Source organism: Marmota monax, unplaced genomic scaffold (assembly GCF_021218885.2).
Source record: "Marmota monax isolate L192 unplaced genomic scaffold, Marmota_monax_Labrador192_F-V1.1 WCK01_AAM20220418_F8-fsc00005, whole genome shotgun sequence".
Lineage (NCBI taxonomy): Eukaryota > Metazoa > Chordata > Mammalia > Rodentia > Sciuridae > Marmota > Marmota monax.
Window position 1 is genome coordinate 19,042,930 of NW_026692254.1, and position 9,660 is coordinate 19,052,589.

Genomic DNA, 9,660 nt, shown 5'->3' on the forward strand with positions numbered 1-9,660 from the left:
AGCCCTAGATATGGAGATATATATCATAAATGCATACATACTTATCTTTCAAATGATTTGTATCAGAATGTTAACAGTGATCTAAGTTTATTATCTTTAGAATTCTCTGAATTTTCTATATTGAGACTTGTGAGTTTCATAATCAGGAATAAAAAAGGAAATCTTCAAAGAAAAATTAAACAAAGATCATGGAGTAGAAGATGAAGGATTATTCTTCTTCATGCAGTAGAAGTAGAAGTAGGATTATTCATTGGCCTTTTTTATATGTATTCTGTCTACACTGATAATTCTCAGGCTCACATCTAGGGTGAGGTCAACTTCACCAGGAGGCTTAATTCAGATTCTGGTGGGGGTGGGTGCTCTAGTCCCTGAGCATGACTCCCTGCTGCCCCTCAGCACCCTGTCCTCTACAATGCTAATAAATATTTCTTTCTAAGCCCAGCTATTGTGACGTTATTCCCTCTCTTGAAGCATCATTAAACCTTCCTGATGGCTCACAGACTAGCCTCTGCTTGCTGCAGTCTGATACCCTTGGGTCTCCTCATCTTCCTACACTCCAACCCAACAGACAGCTGGTTACCTTGATGATCCTTCAGCTTGCCTGCCCCACCACTTTATCCTCATTTTTTTGCTTTGTCCTACTTATTCTTCAAAGCCCTGCATATATTTCCAGAATGTTCATTCTGAGTTCATCTTTCCCCCATTTTTTTCCTCTTGGCACTTTATTGATCTATTTTTATACATTTATCAGGATTTTAATTGTGTAATAGTTACTTCTATCTTTCTGTTCTTGTATTGATTTTTAGTACCCCCAAATTATGTCACCTTTGGTGATATTTCCAGATGATTCTCAAATGTTAGCATACATGACAATTATCTAAGGGTTTGTTGAAATGGAAGTTTTGGACTGCATCGCTGATTTGTCTGGTGCAGTGCACCTGGGGGTAGGCATGAAGATGTGCATTTATTTATTTATTTTTCTTTTTTGTTTCCAGAGATTGAACCCAGGGGCTCTTAAGCACTGAACTACATTCCCAGCCCTTTATATATATATAAAGGGCTGGGAATATATATATATATATATAATATATATATATTTAATTTAGAGACAGGCTTCACTAAGTTGCTTAGGGCCCCAATAAGTTGCTGAGGCCGGCTTTGAACTTGTGATTCTCCTTGATCAGCCTCCTGAGCTGCTGGGACTTCAGACATGGACTACCATACCTAACTGAAAATGTGCATTTCTGAAAAATTTTCAGGTGATGTTGCTTCTAGCATGTGCACCAAACTTTAAAAACCACTGCTTTTCAAAAATGAGGAGAAATGAACAAGTACAAATGAGCATTCACCTTGCTGTGGTAGCTAGGACATAGAAAGTCAAAGTGTAATGTTTAGACTGAAAGTCCTGGCTTTAGATTCTAGTTCTGCCACTTGATGCCTGAACGAATTACTCAACCCTTATGACCCTGCACTTTCTTGCCAGACATCGGGGATATTATTACCTTTTACTCAGGTCTGTCCTGAAGGTTATGTGAGATCATGTGTGCGAAGTGACAGATAACTGGTGGCTACTCTTATTAATACATTTATAATACACAATAATTTTAGAAGATAGATTTTTGCCCTCATTGGCATCACCACATCTCAAAATGTCTTCTAACTAAAGAGTATTTCCATTGTGGTGAGTACAAGAATAATTTCTATTTTATTTTAAGAGGCTGTAAGAATTAAGAAATCAAGCACATCAAAGTAATTATTAAAGAAAGAGCTGGCATCTTAAAGCCTCAACTTATATAAAGTTGCTGAAGCAAAATGTCATCTTACAATGCTTTGCGACTTCATGGCTTTAGTAGTTTCAGGAGCATTATAAAATGTAGTTCAATTTTCTTTATTGTTGCTTTTCTTGGGGGGGTAGAAGTATTTTTTATTATAGATTTTATGATAAATAACTTGGCTTCAACGGCACTTTTGAATTTGCTAGACATTAAAACAATAGAGAAAGACCATTTTATAAATTGAAAATTCACATGTGTGAACACTAAATGCTGGGATTTGATTTCTTTGTTTCTATAGAAACAAAAGAAAATTGAGATTAAAATAAGCTAAAATGGAATTATGTTTTATGAAACAGATAAAGGAGCTTATTTTACTTGTTTCCAGTGTAGTATGGTAAAATAAAATTTTTATTTAAAACCCGAGCTGTCGGTGGGTACTTCTGCCTTCTAAGGAAAAGTTCCCATGGAGCTGGGGGAGGGGGCAGCTGGCATTGTGGTGCTTGGCAAGATTCATATCAATAGAAAATCCAATTTCTTTGTTTTTTTTTTCCTTGCAATTAAAGAAATTGCTGGTGATGGTTTGGAGGGATAGGGAAAAATATGAGTCTTTTAAATGCAAAATCTCATGCCATCCTCTCTGTGTTGTTCCAATAGTGAGACAGTTTAGTAAAGATATTTTATGACCTTGCGAGGAAGAGGAAGATGGCGGCGAGGGAAGTGCATTGCCCCCGTGTGCTGCTTCACTGTGTGGGAGTATGACAAGTCAGGACGGCTAAAGGCTATCTTGTTAGGAATTTCCAGCAATAGTGGGGTGCTCCGGAACCTGGAGGAAGGATTTCCATCGCACGAGGATCGGCTACATGAAAAAATGCTCACCATCTCTAGCTGTCAGAGAAATGCAAATCAAAACCACCCTAAGATACCATCTCACTCCAGTAAGATTGGCAGCCATTATGAAGTCAAACAACGACAAGTGCTGGCGAGGATGTGGGGAAAAGGGTACACTTGTACATTGCTGGTGGGACTGCAGATTGGTGCAGCCAATTTGGAAAGCAGTATGGAGATTTCTTGGAAAGCTGGGAATGGAGCCACCATTTGACCCAGCTATTCCCCTTCTCGGTCTATTCCCTAAAGACCTAAAAAGAGCATGCTACAGGGACACTGCTACATCGATGTTCATAGCAGCACAATTCACAATAGCAAGACTGTGGAACCAACCTAGATGCCCTTCAATAGATGAATGGATAAAAAAAATGTGGCATTTATACACAATGGAGTATTACTCTGCATTAAAAAATGACAAAATCATAGAATTTGCAGGGAAATGGATGGCATTAGAGCAGATTATGCTAAGTGAAGCTAGCCAATCCCTAAAAAACAAATGCCAAATGTCTTCTTTGATATAAGGAGAGTAACTAAGAACAGAGTAGGGACGAAGAGCATGAGAAGAAGATTAACATTTAACAGGGATGAGAGGTGGGAGGGAAAGGGAGAGAGAAGGGAAATTGCTTGGAAATGGAAGGAGACCCTCAGGGTTATACAGTGGAGGGGGTAGAGAGAGAGGTGGGGAGGGGGGATGGTGGAGGATGGGAAAGGCATCGGAGCACAACAGACACTAGTATGGCAATATGTAAATCAATGGATGTGTAACTGATGTGATTCTGCAATCTGTGTATGGGGTGAAGGTGGGAGTTCATAACCCACTTGAATCAAAGTGTGGAATATGATATGTCAAGAAATTTGTAATGTTTTGAACAACCAACAATAAAAAATTAAAAAAAAAAGATATTATATGAATCTGTCTTGAGTAGTAGCTAAAGGTAGGCTAGCAGCTGAATAGGTCAAAGAACCAACATTTCCTGTGACAATGTGAGGGAAGCTGAAGCATGTGTGGTCCCCAGCCAAAGAGGAGGCAAACACTCTTAAGAGGCCAAGGTCTAGCCCAAGGAGAGGGACTGTAGAGGGAAGACCATCCTAGTTCCATGGGGCTGAAGAGCTAACAAAGCAGATGCCTCACACACATCATTGACTTGTGTTGCTTCCATGTAAGACTGAGATATTTAGCAAAATTGGACACATTCTAATACCTGTGTGACTGGTGTTATAGGAATCACGGAAAAGGAGCTAGATTTCAATTATAGTATTGGTATAGATCAAGTGAAAAATGTGATTTTTATAATGCATCAGATGTGGGTGTTTGAGGATTATAGGCTGGAGAAATAGACATTCTGATTAAAAAGTCACATGAGTCTCTATAGGAATTTACAGAAATATTGAGAAGGGCTGTGTTAGTCAGCTTTCCATCACTAATAACAAAGTACCTAAATAATTAACTTATAAAAAGAAAAGTATTACTTGGGCTCAAATGGGCACTGGGTGTCCAACACTGTACTGATGGGAGGTGAGGCTTCCATAGGAAGACAAAACTCACATGAGAAAGGAATACCAAGTGGAAATGAAGCCATTTTGGAAAGAAACTTGTCTAACTGAATGTTGACAAAAAAAAAAAAAGTTGATAAAAATATGTTTGGAAGCCAAAGAAAATGCTAATACAAATGGCTTTAATAATTGGAAAATGTATTATCTAATACAAGAAAAAGTCAGGGGGTAGAGTGATAACTCTGAGTTTGGTTCCTTTAGCAATTCAATGGCATCATCAACAATCCAAAATTTTCCATTTATTTGTTCTACCATTCTGAGTATGATGGTCATGGCTCCATGCTTCACACCATCCCAGTATGTTGTTACAGGGCTGCTGCAATCCCAAGCCTTACAACTCCCAAGCTTTGTTAAAACAGGAAAAAGGAGAGAGAATACATGTTTGTCTGGAGGGCCTTGATTTTTTTTTTTTTTTTTTTTTTTTTTGCTTTAAAATCTGGTAGCCAAGGAGTAGAACTTCTGGAATGAATTTACTCCCAGATCTGAGGGATCCAGCCTCCCCTAAAAGATTTAGGTACTCAATACCTGAAGAAAAACAAAGTTTTATAAGCAAGGAAAACAGGAGGATGGCAGGAGAAAAGAAAACTGTGACAGTAGCGAGATCTGATAAGACATTTGTATTTTATGAAATTTTAAAATGATCTCACACTATGGAATATATAGTTTCCCTGATTTGGATGCCTGATTATTGAAACATGGCCTTTCTTATAATGATATTTTCTTATGTCTAAACTATATCAAAGAAATCAAATAGAGTTCCCAGATTTTAACACAGAGGAAATAGAAATTCTAAATAGAACATTCCTCTTGGAATCCACTTAACCTCCTGGGTTTTGTATTATTGCATTTGGTTCAGTCATAGGGTCTGGTATGAGATTGTTTTATTTGGCTTGGCTAAGTCCACTGCATGGTTCCACTCATTCGGTCTGTTCTCTATTTGTTTGATTTTATAATCTACAAATTCATATCCTGAATATTGATTTTTTTCATTTAGTAAATGAATAAACTTATTTTGAAATTATATTACACATTTTTGAAACTTCCAAAAAAAATTTAAACTGCATTTGCTGTATAAGGGAGTCATTTGAGATATAATTCAAATCAGGAAATACTTTATTTAAGACAGATTCACCTTAAACATTTTTGGTAATGCTCCATAAGGGAAATGTAAAATTGTACTGGTTAGTGGGCTCTTCACAAGAAATAGAAAGCTAAGCAGCTTTCTTTGTGACATTTTAAAAGCATGGTGTAAGTAAATCTGGTCAAGATAGATTTAGGTTCAAATCATGGATTAAGTATCATGCATTTCACTCATATTATCAGGTTGCTGAAATGCCCATATCACATTTTGGGTATTTTCACTCACATTATCTATTATGAGTTACGTGGTTTTATGGAAGTTATAAATGTTTCAGAAGCTAAGTTCTAGCATAGGATTGATAAATACTTATAAGCAAATGGTGATATTTAAAGATTTTTCAACCATCCTCCATGCATTGCTAAGGATTGGATAGCTGTTTTACAGGCAGAAGGTTTTGATGATCTTGACAACTGCATTTCAGACTTTCTTTTTAGTCCTTTGGTATTCAGTGGAACTATAGGATAAGCATAAATAACATTTACCAATAAAAATTCTATGACAAACCATGTTGTTTTTTGTTTATGGATAATTTAAAGTATTTTTAAAAAGTGGAATTTTAATATTCTCAAATCCAATAAAATTAAAATAGAGAGTGACATCTTCCCCTCTGTACCCTGAGTTTGGTGCAGCAAACTCATTTAACTTTGGTATCTTTCTAAATTTTCGTATAAGATTTTGGACTCAAAATGTTAGCTTTATAAATATTTGCCAAGTGAACAAGTGAACATACAAAAATTAATTTCTTTTATTATGATAATATCTGGGCAAGGTGGGATATGCAACCCCAAGTATTTTGAACACGAATTAGGCTTATCCTACAACAAAATAGACATTTTAATGGTAAATCATTAAGGACATCAATATGAAATGCTCCTTAATTACAAGGAACCCCTCTGAAAGGTGTGTCTGCAGTGGTATCTTCCTGTTGGCATCTAAGAAGTACAAGCCAGCAATATCAATTTTTTTCTTCCTGCTTGTTGCATAGAATATAAAACATTAAATTCTTTTGTTTTGCATTAAAAAATGGCAACACACAATGGCTATTCTTCATAGAAAAGACATTTTCCAGTATATCAATTACGAGGCCAAAGGCCCTTGTTGCCTACTTTTGATCATGCCATTCTTCCTAGCACCTGCATCCTGGTGGAGGTGGACCCTGGAGCCAGCCATTGAGTCTGTTTCCTTCTGGCAGTGGCACCCATGGGTTGAGATGTTGGTGTATGGCAAGGAACAAGAACATTGACAGAAGAGACCATATTCTTCAGGATCTGATTGAGACAAATATGTCTCGGGCTCTGGATGTCAAGTATGCATTGGTGAGTGTAAGAGACAAAGGAGGGGCAGGTTTCTGAGACTCTGCCTTCTTAACAAGTGCCAAAGGTCTTCTGGTGTGGGTGGTCCAAAATCTCCACAGAAACTTCAGTGGAGATAGTTGAAGGTGACAGTGACTAAATGAAGACCAGGTCTTCAGGCCACTGCAGTTGGATGATACCACCTCATGCATAAGTTTGCTAAGCTGGTATAGTGGTATAAATGTCAGAGTACTGGGTTTGAATTCTAGCCCCTTCACTTACCAATATGTGCTCCCAGGAAAGTTACTTAACTTCTTCTTTTTCCCTGGCCTTCCCAACTGTTGAGTAGGGATGATAATAGTTGATACTTTTTATAATTTTGACAGAACTAAATACATGTGAAGTACTTGGAACAGTGTATGGCACTACACAACTGTCACATGTCTACTCTGACTCCATTAATTCCAGGTCATCAAAGTCAGCTTCCTCCTCTGTCAAGGTCATGCCCCATTTTGTAGGACTGTTTCTTATGGGATAAAATGCTTGTATCTGTTTAGGAGTATGGGTGAGAGTAAATGAAGACACTGATGATTTCTTCTCTGTCATGGAAATCTCTCCAGATAAAGAACAAGATATTGATTAGGAATTTATTAATTCATGTCAAGTAAAGACAGAGATGGAAATGGATGCTAAAGGACATATTATCAGAATTCAGGATACAGATGGAGAATTTATGTGATTCTGTACAGTTTTAAATTTAGAGTTGTTTTATTCCAAAGACTAAGACAAGAGGAAGGAAAAAATTTGGCCTTGGATAGTTATATTGATATAAGGAGTCTTCCCTATTTTCAAAACTTAATTGTGGGTAGCTATTGGATTATTCACTGAATTTGTCATTTCTCTCAACCCATTTTCTGACTTTTACCCTTAACTACTCTCTTTTAGTGATTATTTTTAAAAGTCTGTGCTTTGAGACTATTTTTTTTTAAGGGCGAAGAGAAGAATTGGAGTGGGAGAAAACAAGAGTTGTCATGGGAACCAGAGCCTGCAATCAGAGGAACAGTGTGCAGGGTAAGGGATCCCACAGGTGCCAGGTGTCCCTGGGACCTCAGGGACAACTACCCCCAGGCCTCATCTTTTACTGTGGCTGACCATCTTCTTGAAGTACAATGGCTATTAGAAGCTTTTTCTCCTTCTCCTTCTTTTTCTCCTTCTTCTTCTTCCTTCTCCTCCTTCTCTTCCTCCTACTCGTTCTTATCACATGGGGAGAAATATGGATGGAAATTCCACAGCTATTGTTCATGAGGTCAGAGTGGATAAGAAATTCTAAGTTAAATGAGAAACCTCTACATTGGAGGATATATTTTATCTCTTTTTTGTTTTGTTTTGTTTTTCTTGTCATGGCTTAAGAGTTTCACCATGGAAATGCACAGAAGGTTTAACAATAAGCATGCTAAAGAAATAGCTACATATAATCTGTTCAGTGGAATAGAAGCAATATGATCAGGGCCTGATGGACCTAAATTAACTCATTTAAAAACAGTATTTTTAAAATTTGGTTAAGAATTTCCTTACTTTTGTTGGTGAGCTAGTAAGTGTTTATCAACTGTCTCTTTTAGAAATAAACCCCTGATTTATGGTGTTGACTGATTTCCATAATTCTTCCACCATAGGCAATATTGAGCCACCATCATTATCCCAGTGAACAGAGTTAAGAAGCAGGGTGGACAGTGGGAGCCTAGGAGTCTGTTTAAGCCAGTAACAGCCAAACACTATTTACATCCCAGAAAATATGAGAAAGAGGCCAACCAAAAGGACTGTGCTGAGAACTGGCACATCTAAAAAAGCTCCATAGCTTTTGTAGAAAATGATGAGACACTGCCGTCATGCAGGCAAATCAGATTGACATGGAGTAACTGCATAGCATTGAAAAATCCACCCAAAATTCATTGTTATACTAGTTTTCTGAATTAACTGAATTAGGAAAATGTTTAGTTATTCTTACAGGTATTAATTGCATTATGTTAAAAAAAAACCTCTAAAAAACTGTTTTCTATGTGTTATGGAATATAGCAATGATCAAGTATGAAATGATTAATTATAAGAGCTGTGACCTAATTGGTGAACTGATACATTTGATGAATTAATAATTTGACTGGATTATAGGGTATAACTGTAACAGGTGAGGCATGGCTGGAGGAAGTAGTTTCTTGGGGTCTGCCCCTGAGGTTATATATCTTGTCCTTGGCTCCTTTTTCTCTATGTTCCCTAGCTGACATGAGTGGAGCAGCTTTCTTCCACAATGATGTTCTACCTCACCGTGGGCCCAGAGCACTGGAGTCATCTGACCATGAGCTGAACCTCTGATATCATGAGCCAAAATAAACTTTTCCTCCTCTATGTTGCTTTTGTCAGGTGTTTTGGTAACAGTGACGAAAGTCTGACAAATACACTATGGTATATTTATCTTTCCTTCTCTAAAAGCTTATTACTATGTCACTTGATTTCATTTTATGTCAGAAGACTTTGCCTTGGAGTACAAAATTCTTATATTTCCTATGCTATGGAGAGATGTGCTGTATATTTATTTCCCCCTGATGTTCTGTATGATGCCTGTCTCTAATGGATGAAGTAAAGTCCTAGAGAACAATAGCTTTCTGTCACTGTCCAGACCCAGGTATATACAGATCTATCACACTGAAATGTAAGAACATGTATGTAAAAATTGTTAAAAGGGAAAAGTAGGGCTAAAAAGAATGTACAGGTGGTTCTGATAGAGGATAGAGGGAGTGGTCAGTGGACAGAGATGGTTGCCCGGAGCAAGTAGTGGTTGCACTGAGATTTGAAGGATGAGCCAGGACCCTGTATGAAGTGAGTCAGGGATGAGGTGGGTCAATATCTTGGTCAAAGCGGACAGCTCATACTGTTCCTGTGTTGGTACGAAGTACCGCATTTTGAAGCTGCTGCAGAGACGTGCCTCCTGCAGGATGGGATGGGAGTAGGTGTGCAAGGG

At 37.6% G+C, this 9,660-nt stretch overlaps 1 long non-coding RNA gene across 4 annotated transcripts in view; it reads left to right on the forward strand.

Moving 5' to 3' along the window:
• Positions 1-9,431, forward strand: part of LOC124088941 (uncharacterized) — a 47,954-nt gene extending 38,523 nt beyond the window's left edge. For all 4 annotated transcript variants that reach the window (XR_006850519.2, XR_009226112.1, XR_006850518.2 and 1 more), the window contains 3 exons: positions 6,486-6,671; positions 7,638-7,718; positions 8,920-9,431. This is a non-coding gene — a long non-coding RNA (uncharacterized LOC124088941). The remainder of the gene's footprint in view (positions 1-6,485; positions 6,672-7,637; positions 7,719-8,919) is intronic.
• Positions 9,432-9,660: the final 229 nt, after the last annotated feature.